General features: G+C 43.2%; 1 protein-coding gene across 3 annotated transcripts in view; it reads left to right on the top strand.

Annotated features, from left to right (window-relative positions):
* MAPK6 (mitogen-activated protein kinase 6) overlaps positions 1-18933 on the top strand; it is a 51699-nt gene that overhangs the window by 16042 nt on the left and 16724 nt on the right. Inside the window, exon 1 of one of the 3 annotated variants that reach the window (XM_030577683.1) lies at positions 11147-11301. The exons of the other annotated variants lie outside the window; for them this stretch is intronic. The gene's annotated coding sequence lies outside the window, so the exon portion shown is untranslated. Of the gene's footprint in view, positions 1-11146; positions 11302-18933 lie in introns of those variants that run through there. 3 annotated transcript variants of the gene reach the window in all.

The raw sequence follows: 18933 nt of genomic DNA on the forward strand, positions 1-18933 counted from the left end.
CTCATGTCTGGAATGTGCTTACAACATTTTTATTAATTATTAATGGAACATTTAATATAAAATATGTCTGGTAAACTGATGGATTCCATACGCATTTTGGGTCATAGGCTCCATGCTGTAGTAAAAAGGTCTAGGAATTTCTAAGATCGCCTGTTCTTCCATCCCCACAAGGCCCACAGGAAGGTGTAGCTGGGGAGAAAAGTATCCACAAAGTCCTCTCTGTGTTTCCTGTACAGTATCCCCTCAAGAGGAAAGGTTTCTGGGGCTGTAGAGCAGGGACAGAAGCAGGCCTCCCAATGCTATGGATCATGGTGATTCACAAGGAAGGTACCCCAGCTTTGTACAGGCAGGTGCCTTCTGGAGGGATAACAGCCCCTCTCCTACCTTGGTAGCATGGCTCTTGATGTGGTTGTTGGTTGGGTCACTGGGGTTGCTGAGCAACAGGCACATTCAGGGGACTCAGGGAGAGAGTTAGCAGAACATGGAACACGACTCCTAATTGGCTTTCTACACAGAAACCCACCTGGTTTGCAGGCAATAGTGCTGTACAGTACATCTAGAATAACTTCAGCTGGGAGGCAGAGCAGCAATTCTCCAAAAATAATAAATCAGCAGAGCCCTTTTTGCATTGAGCATCCATGCAGAGATATTGTTGGGGTGCTGGGGCAAGAAAGGGACAGAGCTCTGGAAGAGAAGAGCGGCACTGCAGAGGTTCCCTTCTGCAGACGTGCAGAAAAGATGCACTGGGCTAGCCCGACACTTCCCACAAAACTGATCTGTGTGTGTCAATGCATGTCCTACCATCTAGTCATGAGTGGGTGGGAGGAGAAGTCTTTAGTAACTGATGTAGAGCATGGCTAGAAACACCTATTAAAGCGATAAAATACCAGTTGATGATATGATTGTGGGGATGCAGATCGGGTTTTGTTTTTGTTTTTTTTTAAATCTGTAATAAGAGGCCAGAGCCACACATGAATACATGCAGCAAATTTCCAAGCCTCTGGCAGTCTGATATACAAAGTCCACAATCCCTCTCCATGTGCAGATGGTGCCTATTGTGCTCTTAGTCACAGAAGCATTTATGATTTCCAGTGCTGAGGAATGGATTTTTTCCTCTTTTTTCCTGCTGCCACTTACTTTTGCTATTTCATAAGAATGGCCTACTGGGTCAGACCAAAGGTCCATCTAACCCAGATCTAACTTCCGACAGTGGCCAATGCCAAGTGCCCCAGAGGGAATGAATGGAACAGGTAATCATCAAGTGATCCATCCCCTGTTGTCTATTCCCAGCTTCTGGCAAACAGAGGCTAGGGACCCCATCCCTGCCCATCCTGGCTGATAGCCATTGATAGATCTATCCTTCACAAGCTTATCTAATTCTTTTTTTAACCCTGTTATAGTCTTGGCCTTCACAACAGCCTCTGGCGAGGAGTTCCACAGACTGACTGTGCGTTGTGTGGAAAAAATATTTCCTTTTGTTTGTTTTAAACCTGCTGCCTATTAATTTCATTTGGTGACCCCTAGTTCTTGTGTTACGAGAAAGAGTAAATAACACTTCCTTATTTACTTTCTCCACACCAGTCATGATTTTATAGACCTCAATCATATCCCCCCTTAGTTGTCTCTTTTCCAAGCTGAAAAGTCCCAGTCTTATTAATCTCTCCTCATATTTCAGGGTAATACTCTGATTCCTGCCACACCTCCTCTACTTCCCATCCCCCAAATGCTTCCCCCTCCCTTTTGCGTGGGACAATTTTTGTGCTGCAGGTCAGTACAAAGTGGCAGCATACCAAGTAGTAGGTTTTAGCTTGCGTGTAGAATTTGTAATAAGTTGCTACGGTGTTCAGCACGTAAGCCATGGGAGCATATGGCTCATTGTTCTACATACTTGAAATGCTGGCACCGAGTAGCAGAATTACATCAGTAGAATTACATGCAAGATGTTGCTTTTTATTTTGTAGCTTCTGCCTGTAGAAGAGTTAATAATACATCTGGCTAAGTTAGAGCACTAATGCTTGGCTTTATGAATGGAGATTTTGATTCTGCCCAAATGAGTTTCCAGAAGTTGTTAGGGAAGAAATAAATATTCTGTGGAAGCTGGTATATGACTGACTGTTCTGAATTACCAGTCAAAATTTTAGTTTAGCTGCCATGACCCAGTTAAACTAAATTTGGCTCCACTCCCCACATGAGAGCAGATATAGGCTCAACGCCCTTAGCTAGTACTAGTGTAACATTTGCTTATATTGGTTTCTGTTCCAGTAGCTGATTTATCTGGTTGAAGTACTTTTTTTATTTTTTTTTTAACACGGGGGGATCCCACAGCCTCCACTTTGTTAGTCATGTTATACTAAAGAGTTCACACACGGAACAAAAAAGGGGGAACTCCACACTGCCCTGAAGAGTTATACTGAAACTGAGCAGCAAACAGATTTCTTCCTGTAACAGGTAGACCCAGTACTTACAGATGTCTCTGACTATCTGGAACAAGTGAAAATCAGAGTGTTCGTTCTCTCTCTCCCATGATTTATTGTGTTTAAATTGTTCTGAGCCACTAAAGCCTCATGAAGAAATCTTTGAAAAACATTAGTTGTTGCTCTATTTTTTTTTTTTTTTGAGGAATCTTTGTTCCTCAGCTTCTTCTGTGAGGAGGGAGACAATGTCATGGCGAGAGAAATGAAAACCATGTCTGCAGAGAGGGAAGGCGGTGATAAACGGACTCGGGACCAATAGTGATACCAAAACTGCAGACCATGATGCAGATGTGAAATCTGAGTCAATGTAGCTATATTTGAAGATGGTTTGGGGGTTTTTGGTTTTTTTTTTTGCTTTTATTTAAACAAGAAAGGTCTGTCTCCCAGCCTGTCCACACTAGTTTCCAATCATGGCTTTTTTTAACCACATAGTGACAGAGATCTGAACCAAATCAAGCATTATTGAACTTAGTCCACATAGCAGTTTCTCTGTCTGCCAAAACTGTGTGCTAACCATGCAGTCCCATCCAAATCTAGGATGCTGCCTAACAATATATATGCATTGGTGCATGGTGGGAAAATCTGAGCAGCTACTGTGGAGTGCAGCGGTTCTCAAACTGTGGGTTGGGACCCCAAAGTGACCCTGTTTTAATGGGGTCACCAGGGCTGGCTTAGACTTGCTGGGGTCTGTGGCCAAAGCCAAAGCCTGAGCCCCACAGCCCAGGGCTGAAGTCGAAGCCTGAGGGCTTCAGCCTGGGTGACAGGGTTCAGGTTACAGGCTCCCTGCCTGGGGCTGAAGCCCTTGGGCTTCAGCTTTGACCCCCCTGCCCCACCCAGGTTGGTGGGGCTTGGGCTTTGGCCCTTCCATGCAGGGCAGCAGGACTCAGGCAGGCTTGGACTTTGGTCCCTTCTCCTGGGGTTGTGTAGTAACTTTTGTTGTCAGAAAGGCGTCACGGTGCCATGAAGTTTGAGAACCCCTGGTGTAGTGCTTCCACTGGTGCAGAGGATTTTGGATGGGGGTTTTCCAAGATGTCCCCATACTGCTATTCAAGACTGTGGGATTTGCCTAAGAATCCCAGATGACTCTTTGGCCACTTTCCATTATGAAGATCTCGGGCCAGGCCTGGCAAGTTTTGAAAGTTAGCTGCTTGACTGTCTTGAAAGCAAACAGGTCAAAAATGATTGCAGAAGACTGACCATTGCTCTCCCTACATGTTGCTGAGCTGAACTGCAAAGAAACCAGACTCTCTCTGGGCTAGACCCAGCAATCCCCATGGGTGGGCTATTATTGTGTCTGGCTTGCTTGACATTGTCTGCAATATTGTATGCAGAACCTAAATGTTGTTACTGAGACTTTTTTCATTAATAAAAATGAATATAGAGGCTAATCTTGAAGGTTGTACATTAATTCCCACAATAATCTCATGATCATCAACACACTTCCACGGCTATGCTATAGTTAGTTTCTAATTTTTTTTAAGTGTTAGGGAAAAAAAAACAGTAACTTTTGACATTGCTAGAAACCTCACCCTTAAGACTGTATAAAATGCTGCACGAAAAGTCAACATACCTGGGTTTTGTATGCAAAACCACTCTCATTTTTCCTCCTGATAGTTTCAAAGTTATAAGTTGGTGGGTTTTGTTTTGTTTTTGTTTTCATTTTCTTCTTTGTAGGCCCCACTGGTGTCACTCTGGTCCTGTAGACTGTTCTTCTTGCTGAGGAAAGTAAGGGGAGTGATTCCTGTGGTAAAAGCCTGGGAGCAAAGGCTGTTGCCAGCTTAGCTATTTTGTCACTGGATTTTATGACTTTCTGGTTTTCCTAGCATAAAAAGAAGTGTCAAAGTGACCAGTGACAAATCTAGTGACTTTCACTGCCAATTACAGTGACATTCAGAGAAAGAAGTCACCAATATATATAGTCACAAAATCATTCACCAGCAGCTCAGCTGTGTTAATAAAATCCATTCCATGCTCTTCTTACTACTTTCTTTTGCACACCAACTTAATGTCGTTACATCTCAACTGGGATTATGTTATCAGTAGGAATCGCATTCCAGGGTTTCTTGGGCTGAGATCACTATAATCTGCAAGCAAGGAAAAGAGGTTTGTGGAGGCTAATTGCTTAAGCTAGGCACATTATGGAGAGAGAAGTACGTTAGCCAGTGATTGTTTTTGGCCAAATGTTTTTAATTTCTCCCTGCATGGGTAGCATACCCTGTGATGCAGGGAAAGATGGCTAATGAAGTGGGCAGGGTGGGGGAGGCAGGTTAGTCAGTGAGGAGAGCCGCACAGATGGAAGATGAGGTGGGATGAGACAAAGCCATGTGCCCTGATGGGGTAGGAGGCACCATGGCTCCAGGGAGAAAGCCCTTACTACAGGATGAAAGGTGGCACTTGCTTGATTTTGGATCCCGTTTACTTATTGCCGTGTCTTGGCCTAGGATTAGCTGCCTATCTGTTTTTAGAAATCAAACCCTGGAAGAGGGCGGAAGGGGCCCAGCTAGTGGATTTGTTTTTAAATCTACTTTCTTGGCTCCCTCTGGCACTGAACTCAGGTCAGGTGAATGCCCCCCCTTCCCCTGGCTCTGGGTCCTCCCTTTCACTAACCTGTCGACTCAAATCCAGCCTGGCAAGAAAGGTGAGGCTGATATTAACCAGCCCCAGCCAACCTGGGCTGCAGTGGGACAAAGATACTTTTGCAGGTCTAGGTATGCCCAGTGCTTAATTTGTCATGAAAGAGGGGCCAGCGCTCAGCTGCCCTCAGTCCTGGTATGCCCTGGCACAAATTAAACACTGCCCAGAGGTGCTGGGACTATGAGCTGCCAAATGTGTCCAAAGGACAACTGAGTTTGGTTAACTTCTTTCTTGCCAGCCTAGATCTGAAACGACAGGTTAGTGAAAGGGAGGGCCCAGAGCCGGGGGGGCGAGGGAGGGCATTCACCAACAACCTGCCTTCCCCACTCCGAGCACTTCACTAGCCATCTTTCCCTGCATCACAGGACATGCTACCTACCATGGAGCAGCAAGAAAGAACACATTTGGTTAAAAACAAGCCCTGGCTAATGTGCTGCTTTCTCCAAGGTGCACCTGGCTTTAGCAAAATATTTAATTGGCCTCCACAAACTTCTTTTCCTCTCCAGCAGATTATAGTGATCTCAGTCTCAGGAGCCTTGAATGCAATTCCTTCCAAGGACATGCTCAATTGAGAGGTAATGACATTGTCTTGGTGTCCAACAGAATGTAGTAAGAACAACATGGATTTTAACATTGGATTTTATTATCACTATTGAGCTACTTGTGAATGATTTTGTGACTATACTTGCCTGGACATGCGCATGCACGGACGCACACATATATAAAAAATTCTTTGTTGAATTCTCTGGAAGTTTTGTTTAGTGACCTTTTTTACTCCTTTTGAGTGCTTAGACAGCTATATTTAGTGACTTTTCAGGGTTTGTCTGGTGACTTCCTGCTATGTCGAGTTGGCAACACTTCCAGCAGCTGATTCCTTTTTTCCTCAGCTCCTGTCTTTTTGGTGCCTGAAACTCAGCCCCACAGACATAATGACTAATTTTCCCATTTCATCCTCCCTGTCCCAGAAAGCAGGCATACCCCTCAACAAAACAAAGAAGTTGAAACATAAGAGGTAAACCACTGTGGCACAATGACAAAATTCAAGAGGTTAAATGAGCCAAATAGATTTTCAACAGGGATTGAAATGGAGGAAAGGGGGTATTACTATTCCTAGTTCTAATCACAAACAACTTTGCTCAGATGAATAATCAAAATGAGATGCTATTCACAGGATCTGTGGATGTTCAGAGTAGGATATTGTACAGAGTTTCACTGGGCTCCTTGAGCCTAGTTTAGCCTCTCTTGGGAATAAATTTGCCTATGGGCTTGTTGTCTCTTTCTTAATTAGGGGAGGGGTAGTGATTATATGGTGTGTCTCAAACCCCACCCCCACTGGTGGCACCAAACTGACACATAATTCAGGACACTTTTTGCACAAAAAGTGTGGGGAGTTCACACTAGACTCTACAACAATGTTAGGTACAGGGGGTTCCCAGTATACATTTCCCCTTTATTCGTAGTTTCGGATATCTGTCACTCATCAATAAGGGTACATGTTCTGATTTACATTGGTTCTGATCTGTATATCCATCATTTACATGGATTGGGACCAACATGAATTGGAACATGTTCCCATATTGCACTGTACTTGTGTCCACTGGCCACGTTCAAGGGTTATTACCTACAGAGGATGTTCTCCATGCTGATTACAGAGATGGCAGGTGAAGGAAAGCCCAGTGTAAACAAGTTTTGGAAGTTCTACAACATCTCGAACTGTGTGGAAAACATTGATGTGTCCTGGCAAGAGGTCACTTTGCAATGTAAGAATGGCATTTGTGTCGTGCATGGCCAGATGCTGTCCACAGCTTTGTGGGATTTGATACCGTTCCTGCTCTTAAGCAAGAAATTGTCAAGCTGGTGAAGGACGTCAGCTTCGAGGAGGTGGTGGAGGAGGATGTGCTGTACAGGAGTTGTTGAAGTCTCACACTGAGCAACTGACAAATGAGGAACTGATTGAACTGGACCAACAACGGATATACAAAGAAAGCAAGGATGATGACGATGACATAGGGCAAGAAGCCAGGAGTCTGACAATAAAGAATCTCTCCCATTTCTTTGGATTGCTGAATAAGATGACGCAAATCATACAGAGCAGTAATCCTTTTCATGAATGGTCTGCCAAAGTCTCCGGGGCTCTTGATTCAGTGCCTTGCGGCAGAGAGATCTCTCGTTCAAAGATTCATGCAAGAGCGCAGACGTCGATAAAATCCTTTTTTAAGACTTCTGCAACCAAAAAACCAGCCACGGAAAAGCCAGCCCAAGAAAACCCTGCTGCCACCCCTACCTAAGTTTACACTCCGCTTATTCCATTGTGTCTTAATGGAAAAGTTCCCCGGTAAACATCATTTTGATATCCACACCCTTTCCAAGAATGCAACTCCAATGTATACAGGGGGCCTCCTGTACCTCAAGTTAATCCGTATGCAAAAATTAGTGACGCCAAGCCCAGAGATCAGTGGGGTAGTTCATGCCTCTCAAAGCTACTGTTCCAGGTTCTCTGCAGCCTTCTCTCTAATCAGTGCATATTTTTGAGGCTTTCTTAACCATACACTCAAGTCTACACTAGAAAAAGTTTGCCTTGCAATTGCTTCCCAGTGTAGACACAGCTTGTACTGGTACCAGAATGCTTTTGCTGGTGTAGTTTACATCACTGTATTGTCTAAAAGCTGTGGCCAACTGTTTGAGTAGACTCACAGTTTATTCTTAAGAATGGTCAAGAGACCACATAACCAAACTTACAGTTGGTCTACACTAGAAAAGTAGAGCAACCCATCTATGTTGCCCAGGAATCCACATCTATGAGCGAAGTAGTTAAGCTGACCTAAGTCCCCACGTAGACAGTGCTTTTGGAGATCTAGCTACCGCCTCTCAGGGAGGTGGGTTACCTATGCTGACAGAAGGCGTTCTCCTGTCATCATAGGCAGTGTCTACACCAGGGATCAACAACCTTTCAGAAGTGGTGCTGAGTCTTCATTTATTCACTCTAATTTAAGGTTTTGCATGCCAATAATATATTTTAACCTTTTTAGAAGACCTCTTTCTATATGTCTATAATATATAACTAAACTATTGTTATATGTGAAGTAAGTAAGGTTTCAAACTGTTTAAGAAGCTTCATTTAAAATTAAATTAAAATGCAGAGCCCCCCGCACCAGTGGCCAGACCCAGGCAATGTGAGTGCCACTGAAAATCAGCTCATGTGCTGCCTTCAGCATGCGTGCCATCAGTTGCCTACCCCTCGTCTATGCTGAAGCATTTCAAGTGTACACAAGCACTTAACCAAATCTATTGTCTAAAGACAAAGCAGTACAGTATGAAAAGGAGACATATATATCTCCCAGGAAGCAATTCTTATCTCTCAGCATGCTCGCATTATACAGAAGATATGTTTCAAAGATATGCATTTTAGCTTACCGGTTTAGAAGTTACAAAAGTCCTTACACTACACTAAAATCCAATCCACCAGTCCATAACAGTTCCTTAACTTGTTGCTCGGTTTTGTACTTTTCTTGTCTCTGGTCTGGATACTACATTCCAAACCAGCTGCCCGTGATGGTAACTATACTAGGACACAGAACAAACGTATTTTGATTTTGAAAGAGTTTGAATTTTTGAAAGCTGACTTCAGTGTTGCAGAGTGTTATGGGATATGTAGCCAGAGTAATTATGATTCAAATATGTAACCTGGCTCCAAGTATAAAACGTTAGCCTAAACATTTATATAGAATGTATAATACATATTAATATGGTGTGCAATATGTATAACATGCGTATTAGCTAACCACTGCCACAAGCAAAATAAACTGTACCCACAAAAGCATTTTTATGCAGGTAGAGCTTCGTCTACACTAAAAGGGTTTACCAATACTGAAATTCTGCAAGTCCTCCGCCAATTGCCATTACTATACCAAAAAAAGTTTAAAATCTAAAACTGGTCTAAGTTCAACATTCATTTCAAAAAAGGAAAACAGTTTCTAGCAAGCAAGAGAGCACCTTCATGGAGGCAGTAATCTGAATCGGTAAGGGGTGGTCCAATCTGGGCCCTACAAAGGAGCATAAACTATGACAAGTACTATGGAAGAAGGAGACTAGGAGGCATAACTTTTAAGCTCTGGTACAGTAGCATCGTTTTTATATAACTATGCTGGGTAGGACTGTGACTTTTTTCTTTTAACTGATATAGTTTGGCCAGCCCTGCTATATAACTGTGGCTCACGAGACGGCTAAGGGGAGAGATGATTGAGGTCTATAAAATCATGACTGGTATAGAGAAAGTAGATAAGGAAGTGTTTACTTCTTCTCATAACACAAGAACTAGGGGTCACCAAATGAAATTAACAGGCAGCAGGTCTAAAATAAACAAAAGGAAGTATTTCTTCACACAAAGCACAGTCAACCTGTGGAACTCCTTGCCAGAGGATGTTGTGAAGGCCAAGACCATAACAGGGTTCAAAAAAGAACTAGATGAATTCATACAGGACAGGTCCATCAATGGCTATTAGCTAGGATGGGCAGGGATGGTGTCCCTAGTCTCTGTTTGCCAGAAGCTGGGAATGAGCAACAGGAGATGGATCACTTGATGATTAGCTGTTCTATTCATTCCCTGTGGGGCACCTGGCACTGGCCACTGTTGGAAGACAGGACGCTGGGCTAGATGGACCCTTGGTCTGACCTAGTAGGGCCATTCTTATGCGGCTCTTTTACCGTTAAAGTGCAGATGGCGGAGCCCTCCTGCACCCCCCATTCTCAATTTACCAGACTGAGGGATGTGGGGGGGAATTTGGGACCTGTGCCTTGCAGCAGGGTGGTGGTGGTGGGGTAGTGGCTTCTGCCCAGTGGAGGGGTGTCTCAGGGCGTCAGCCCAGTGGGGTGCTCCTGTCGGGGTTTGTGGCTTCAGCAGGAGTGGGGCTGAAGCCCCAAGCCCCATCAGACATCTCCTGCGGGGCTGAAGCCCTGAGCCCTGGCAGGTGTGCCCCGGCTCTTGAATTTCTGAAGACTGTCGTATGTGGCTTGGAGGGCCGGTAAGTTTGGCCATCCCTGTAATATAGATACAATCCCTAGTGTAGTGTGGATGCAGTAATAGCGATGTAAAGAAGCCTGATACCCGCCAAAGGGCTTTGGCCATTATACTAGCCTCTACAGTAGGCGAACAAACTTTTTTTCTACTGTAAACAAGGCCCAAGGATATCTCCTTGTATTGGTCTTCACCACAATGTGTAATAAGGAGACACTTATTCTTTTCAAGTAATAAACATGAAGTTTGAAGGCTGGAGTGGGAGAATATATAAGATGTGGGAGTAGTCAGCCAATCTTGTACAGTACATAGATTTGGGGGAGAAGGTTCAAATACAAACACTGCTAAGCAATTCAAGAAAAGTAAATGGGCCCAGCCAGGTGCTGATAAGGATTGTTATAGGAAGAAGTTTATGGAGGTGGGAGGGGACATTGGAGCTCTGTACAGCACCTAGAACAACCAATTTTCATGAAAAGATTGTGAGTTTTTATCAGTTGATTTACTTTATTCTTAAATTTCTACCGAGCTTTTCACTTCATCCCAGCTGGGTCAAGTGATTTACTGCTGTTCAGTTTATTCTAGCACTATCCTTCTGTTTCAGTACTGTAGTTGGAGTGCAGTCCCTCTCCTTGCGCCCCAGTCGGCTCCAGCAAGCCTGCCCTGCTCTTATTATAATCCATATAGAGACCTGCTTGTCAACTCAATTTCTGCCCCCAGTCCCTCATAATCCACACAACCTGCCTCCTGCCCTGTTTCTGCCCCCTTGTTGCTACCACAATCCATGCCCCACATCCCAACCATTTGTGCCCCAGCCATTTCACGACAATCCAGGGTAAGGCCCCCCCCCCCGTCATGCGGTCCTACCCCACGGGACCTCCCCCCGTACCTAGCCTATTCCCGCGCCCTTCCCATCTGCAGCCCCTCACTAGGCCCTGCCCCCCCATCACCCTCTCTCGCTCCCGCCCCGCCCCGCGAGGCGGAGTTGCCGCCGGGGCCCCGCCCCAGGAAGGCGGAGCCGCCCGGCGCCCGCACCTCTCTACCCTTGGAGCCGGGTTACATGGCGGCGGCTGGAGCGGTAGCGAGGCAGCCGGGAAGCGGAGCCGGAGCGGAGCCCGCCGCCAGGGCCGGGCGGTCCAGGAGCCTGTGCAGCGCAGCCCCTCAATGAGCCTGGGAAGCCCCGTGAGTGCGGCCGGCGGGCGGGGGCCAGGCCGCAGTGCGCGCCGCGCGGGGCCTGGCCGCACAAAGGCGCTTTGTTCCCTCCTCGCTGCCCGGGGTCGTCCCCCCCTCCCCGTGGGCCGCGGTACCGGGCCGGGAGCCTCCGCAGTGCGGCGGGCACGTGCCCCTACCGGGCAGCTGCCGCCGGCCCTGGGGTAGGTCGGACCGCCCAGCTCCCCTCGCCCGCGGCGGGGACTCCGGCCCCCGGGGCAGCGGCGCTGTGCGGGGCCCCTGGGGCGGGGAGACGTGGTCCCAGCCGGGCTGAGGCAGCTTGGCCGGCCGGGCGGCCGCTCCCCGGCAGGGGGCTTCTGCTCTGCGGCTGAGCGCTGGGGAAGGGTCTGGCCAAGCGGCGCGGGGGAGCCTGGTTCGGCTGCCGCCCGGGGTCGTGCTTCCCTGCGGGGGCGACCCCGGCCACGGGGCACCCGCAGCCTGCCTGGGGCTGCGCCTTCCGTGTGGGCAGCCGGTGACTCAGTTACGGGAAGGGTTGGTGAGCAGCAATCGGGGCTGTCCCCGCTGCTCCTAGCCCCCAGGGCGCTGCGCACCCGCCGCCTGGCCTGAGCCCAGGGTGCGCTGTTAGACAGCGGCTGGGCTCCTGCCCAGAGGTGGCTGCCTGAGGGAAGGAGCCGGGTGTCGCTACTGAGTGTGTGGTGCGCTTTGGGGGCCCTGGAGATGGAGGAAGCTGTGTAATTGTAGGGCTTTGTCTCTGCCTGCAAATGAATCGAAGGACACTTGAAGGTAGACCTCTTTTGTGCTGGAGCAGCTCGCTGGCAGGATAGCTTGTCAAATATCAAATCAAGTGTAATAGGTGCCAGGCACAAGGTCACTGCTGAATTGTCTTTTGAACATTACTCTTGTCACCGATCTTAACACTTTTCAGTCATGGCAGAGCCAGTAGAATGGGGCAGAAGTAATGCTACTGGTAATTAGAATCCTCTCCCTTTTTGGGGACTTACCAAATTGGAAGGCTGTGCGTCTATGTATAGTGCCTGGTTTTTAATACAAATCTTATCTTTCGCTCATGGAAATGGGATGGGTGGGTTGTTCAACAGGTACAAAAATGTAATCCGTTAGGGAAACAAGTTTTCCTTGTTAATGTTCTTTGAAAGGATCAGTTGAGCAAATAAAAACCAACCCTCCCTCCCCCCAAAAATAAAAGTTTAACTAAAAGGTATAGTTTCTTGGTGGCTTATCTTTTCTTCTAAAATTAAAATGCACTACATAGGCTTTGGCCTGCAGTTGGTAACATTGAGGGGCCAAATTAGTATCATAGTGCTTTGTTCTACCAGTTGGGACATTAGGGGTGAAATCCTGGCTTCACTGAAGTAAATTGGTTTCAGCAATGGGGCTGGGATTTTGCCTAGGGTCTGTTGCTTCCAAAGTTAACAGTGCATTTTGTTAGCTGAGCAAATCCTTCTAGTACCACTGACCATCACTCAGTTAAAAGGAGTCCTCTCCAGTTATCAATATTCAGAAGGATGATGGCAGGTACAGTCTTGAGGTGGGAAGCATTCATGGATTTTCCCAGGGGACCTTAGATGACCCTGTGAGGGGAAAGAAGTTGTTTGATTTTTTTTTTGTTTATAAGTAGTTAAATTACAGAACAAAAGAGCACAATTTACTTGATTGTGAATTATTAAAAGAAATGGGCACAGTTGATCAAACTAGCAAAATACAGTAATGCTTAAAGCAACTGTGAATGGTGAAAATACTTTTTGTTACGTTAATACAGTATTATTTTTGATCAACTTTGTAATGGTTAAAGTAACTGTTGTGAAAAAACGTTGTGATCGAGCCAGTACAAACATTATGCTAGGCGCTACCACCAGCAAATAATGTATTATATTTTTATTACATGAAACAAGTTTTTTAATCTAGCTATAAATTCCAGAAGGTGGTGGTTGATAATGAAAATAGACTTTAGGTGGGAGCAGTAATACAACCTGATACTTTTTGAAAAAGGATAGTGAAAACTACCGTTAGAATTTAGATGAGCAGCCAGAAGCCTAACTGAATATAAGCTCTTGTGATCAGTTGTCTTATATTTATTTTCAAGACTGGTTGAAAATCACGTCCCAGTGAAGCAGCGAATTTACAACCACCTTGCAAAGTTACTATTATAAGAGTTTACCAAATGAAGCTTCTGTGTGTGAAATGTTGACTATTGCATGAAATTACAATAATGAGACCTCTAAATATTGGTGTTTGTGCAAAAAAGAAAAATGCGTGTGTTTTCTGTCCATTAGTGTTGAGAGTAAACGAATAGTAATATCTGCTGACTCTCAGCATACAGTTCCCTAAACTGTGTAGGGAGTAAGTAGAAGGGTTTAGAAAAGCAGCAGTTCAATGATGACTCATTCTGCCTACTGACTGCAACGTGGCTGATCTAAAAAAAATATATATATGTGCACCAAATCTTTTATAGTTTAAGGAGCAGGGCATATCGGGTTGTGTAATAGCTTTCTTTAGTGACTCTTTATTAGTCTTGTATTTTCCTTTTGAGTAATTACTCTAGCTGTAACCAAATGATTACGTAATTAAAATTAGCTGTGTTTTTCAGTAACTGGGATCCCTGAAAAAAACAAATATCTAGTGTAATAGTTTACAGCAGTGTTTTATTGTCTGTAGCATTTATTATATTTAAATGTAAAGATCTATGTAGTGTGCAGTTGGGGAGAAATTGGAGATATTTAAAAAATCTTTTGCAAACTGAACTAAGCTTCATGACGTTGCTTGTGTTAATGTTCTGCTGGGCTGACAATTTCAAGGAAGATGCCTGGCAGGTGACTTCTGAAAAAAGCAAGTTTTTTATTTGGCCAAAACTGACTTTCCTGTAAAACGTGGCTGTACAAAGATGGTAACACCTTCGTTCATTTATTTGAAATTTATTTTGAGGCGCGAGGGGCTGGAGTTGGAAGAGTCCTACTTAGAGTGCGCGTGGTCCTATTGGTATCACAGATAGTCTAACTAAAAACTACAATACCGTACTTAAGTAGTTCTGTTCAATATGTGTAAGGTGGCAGAATCTGACCCTTAGTCTCTTATGCAATGCACTCCTTGTATAAGAATCACATCTGTCCTGGATGATTTCGTTATTATGAGCTGTTGATTCTTGCAAGCAATGATTTTTTTCCCAGTGGTTTTGATCATTCTGTGGGGTTGATTCTTATATCAGTAATACTTACAAATAGAGTGCACTGTACTGTGTTCTATACTGCACTATATTTAGCATGAAGATATGTTATACATGCTGCATTCTCAAATATTTATAGCTGTTCAGTGTATCTGTGTCACAACTTGGAAAAGAATTAGTAGCTACAGATAGCTACTTGAAAAGCAATCTTCTTTTATATTTATCCTTTTATACTGAGTCCCAAGACAGGGAATTGGACTGCCTCTTCAAAATGTAGGCCTTGTATTGTATATGAAATCCAGATTTGACTGACTTAAGTTTAATAAATGTCATTCTTGGCAAGTTTGAACTCTTATAAGAACTTCAATTTTATGTGTAAAAACATAAAACGCACGATTGAAACTGTAAATGTGTTACCATTCGGAGAAAAACAAACTTGCGTCACCATTTAAGGTTATTTGAGGTTATTTGAGGTTAGAGTGGGAAGGGCCAAATAAGAAGTTCCAGATAACTTGTCCCTTCACTCTAACAAGAGCATACAATAATGACTTTAAACCCAACTTTCCTTAATCTTTTTTCCTCCCCTTCGCTTCTTATGGTCCAATAAACCTAAACATTGTACTTATTAACTTGTCTGGGAAAACAGTTATGCGGTGTTGCTGCTTAACCAGCCACTAGAGGAGGCAAAAAGTATGATGAAAGCTGAATTCCTGGAAGAGAATAGCTTGCAACTGCCAGTTTTTACCCAGAGCCAATCCAAGAGGTGATTGCAGTGAGCGCATTACAGAATTTGAGCACAGTGATGCACTATTGAAATAGCCATCACGCTAGTCCTTAGTGTATTTACCTTCTAGGTGGAAGATAATAGGGAATTAAGGGCAAAAATTTTTAATTTTTGTTTTCTAAAAACTTTATTATAGTAGGAATTGTAGCTCATCTTCCTCTTACTCATTGGTGTGAACTATGTTTAGGTGGTGATAAAGACCTTGAGTATCTCCACCACATTATTAGAAGCCACCGTATTTATTTTTTTTACATTGTGGACAAGGATGAATAAACTGACTTTTATAGTATATTTTACACTATTGTAGCCATATTGGTCCTGCAGTATTAGAGAGGCAAAGGGGGTGAGGTAATGTCTTTTATTGTACCAGCTGCTGTTGGTGAAACAGATATGCTTTTAAGTTTACATGATCTCTTCTTCACATCTGGGAAAAGGTACCCAGAGTGTCACAGCTCAATACAAGGTTGAACAGATTGTTTAGCATAAGGAGTTAACATGTTGTAAGAGATCATTCAAGGTGACATAGGCAGTTAACACCACTGCAGTTATAGGACAAGGAGGGTTATAACATGGTAGTCCAGTGAGTTAGTTCCTACAAAAGAACTGTATTAAGGCAGACTAACTGCAAGACACCTTTCAAATGGTTGAATGCTTGTATATCTTCTTATCTGAAGTGCTTCCGTGGCTCCCATTGCTGTTGTGTCCGAGTGCCTGGCAATCTTTAATATAGTTCTCCTCCCAACACTTCCTGATGCAGGGAAATATTTCTGTTCCCATTTTACAGATGGGGAACTGAGGCCTAGAGAGTCTAGTGACTTGACTATGGTCACAGAGGAAGTCTGTGTATTACATTATTAGTGTAATGTTTAACTCTCCAATGTGGTATGTGCTGTCATGTGCCAAACTGGATACCATCAGATTAGGCTGAATAAAGACTGGGAATGGTTGGGTCATTACAAAACCTAAACTTAATTTCCCCAATATTAATTTCTCACTACTGTTACTCACACCTTCTTGTCAACTGTCTGTAATGGTCCATTCTCTCACAACTTCAAAAGTTATTTTTCCTCCCTTGATATCCTGCTGTTAGTTAATTTATCTCGTTAGACTGACCTCACACTTGGTAAAACAGCTGCCATCCTTTCATTTATTTATACCTGCTCCTGTATTTTTCACTTCATGCATCTGATGAAGTGGGTTCTAGCCCACAAAAACTTATGCCCAAATAAATTTTAGTCTCTAAGGTGCCACAAGGACTCCTCCTTATTGTTTTTGCTGATACAGACTAACGTGGCTACCACTCTGAAACCTAACTCTCCAGTGTTTTTCCAATACTTCCTTTTCAGGTAGCCCGACTTATATTTCCTTTGTTTTCATTTTAACAGAGTTCTTATGAAAATTGTCTTAATATGTCATGCAAAGAAAGGATATTGCATGACCTGATATGATATTTTTAATGAGATTAGGAACGAGACTTAAGGAGAGGAGAAATGGGGACTGCAACTTCCTTTTCACATAAAGTTCATACAGCTGCCTTTGCTGCTTTTTGACTTTTTTTAGTGTTGTCACGTCCATGCAAACTCTGAAATGATGATGGGAGGATTAGCAGATTTTTCTTGCTACCTCTATTTCCTAGCTAAAGGACTAACCAAGTATCTTCTTTCCTGTTCCTGTTCAGTGAAACATACTAAAGTATAGACTCTGGATGCAGTATCAAACAATCGGAGCAGTGACATGACAACAGTGTTACTTATGGGGGAAAAAAAGACCCTAAAGAATGGAAATAATATTAAAATTTTAGAAATACATATGTAGATGACCTTGGATATTGAGTTAATGAAAGATTTGAATGAATTCAAGTTGAAAAATGATCCTTCCATAACAATTTTTTCAAAATATTTAAAGGAAAGGTAACAGTGAGTTGAATTGATTTCCAGGGAGTAATCTGACTGAGATTTCCTGTTAGATTGTGTAGATGAACTGCCTGTTGACAAAATGAAGCTGTCTTTGCAACTGACTGTCATTTTATTACTGATGTACATCACAGATTCCTCTTAAGATAAAAGCAAATTGAATTAACAGTCAAGGCGTTAGGAAGAGCTTGATGGTAGCTGACTACATCTTAGGCCAATTTATACTAGAATAGAACATATTTCCTACATGTAAAGGGTGTCATCTCCATAGGATAGGTCCTCATATGTTCAGGTAATAACTTCTGTTATAAACTAAAAATGGCCTTTGGGGCACAGGAACAAGAGTTCAGAAATGTTACATACAGCAGGTCTATTTTAGAGGATTAACATACATATTGCTTAAATGATTTCTTAATATTCCATTCAATTTATAGTGAGCCCCTAAAAAACACTTAATCTGTTTACGGTTGAGGTTGCTCAAATGAACTTCCTCAGAATTCACTAAAATAATTAAGGCTACACTCACACACCATACAATATGTCATCAAAATCTAGCCCACCACCCTCACAGAATTCAACTGCATCCATATATAAATACCTTCTGACTAGTGCTGTCACGCGATTACTTTTTTTAATCGCGTGATTAAAAAGAAAAAATACCATTCCAGAGGAATTGTGTCCATGCAGATGATGGGTTCTGCTCGATAACAATCCAAAGCAGTATGGACTGATGCATGTTCATTTTCATCATCTGAGTCAGATGACCGCAGCAGAAGGTTGATTTTCTATTTTGGTGATTTGGGTTCTGTAGTTTCTGCTTCAGAGTGTTGCTCTTTTAAGACTTATGAAAGCATGTGCCACATCTCATCCCTTTCAGATTTTGGAAGGCACTTCAGATTCTTAAACCTTGGGTTGAGCAATCTTTAGAAATCTCACATTGGTACCTTCTTTGCATTTTGTCAGATCTGCAGTAAAAGTGTTCTTAAAACGAACAACATATGCTGGGTCATCATCCAAGACTGCTATAATGTGAAATATGAATGCAGGTAAAACTGAGCAGGAGACATACAATTCTCCCCCAAGGAGTTCAGTCACAAATTTAATTGACACTTTTTTTTTTTTTAATGTGCGTCATCAGCATGGAAGCATGTCTTCTGGAATGGTGGTTGAAGCATGAAGAAGCATACAAGCTCCTCGGAGCTAAGATCAAGTGTAGTTTCAAATATTCACTAATAAACATTAAATCTGGCAGGTAAATGCCTTGCAATGCTAGCTATAAAAGTGCTATGGAAATGCCTGTTTTCACTTTCAGGTAACACTGTAAATAAGCAGGCAGCATTATGTCCCGTAAATGTAAACAAACTTGTTTGTCTTAGCAATTGGCTGAACACGAAGTAGGACTTGTAGGTGCTAAAGTTTTACATTGTTTTAGTTTGTTGAGTGCAGTTATGTAACACGCAATCTAGATTTCTAAGTTGCTCTTCCATGATAGAGATTTTACCTCATGCAAGTGCTCTAGTGCATTGAAAAATACTATTTCTTTTATCATTTTTACAGGCAGATATTGTAATAAAAAATAATATAAAGTGAGCGCTGTTCACTTTGTACTTTGTGTTGTAATTGTAATTGAAATCAGTATATTTGAAAATATAGAAAAACATCCAGAAATATTTAATACATTTCAACTGGTATTCTGTTTTAACATGCGATTAATCTCAAATAATTTTTTTTAGTTAATTGCTTGAGTTGACTGCAGTTAATCGACAGCC

This window comes from Gopherus evgoodei, chromosome 10 (genome assembly GCF_007399415.2).
Source record: "Gopherus evgoodei ecotype Sinaloan lineage chromosome 10, rGopEvg1_v1.p, whole genome shotgun sequence".
NCBI lineage: Eukaryota > Metazoa > Chordata > Testudines > Testudinidae > Gopherus > Gopherus evgoodei.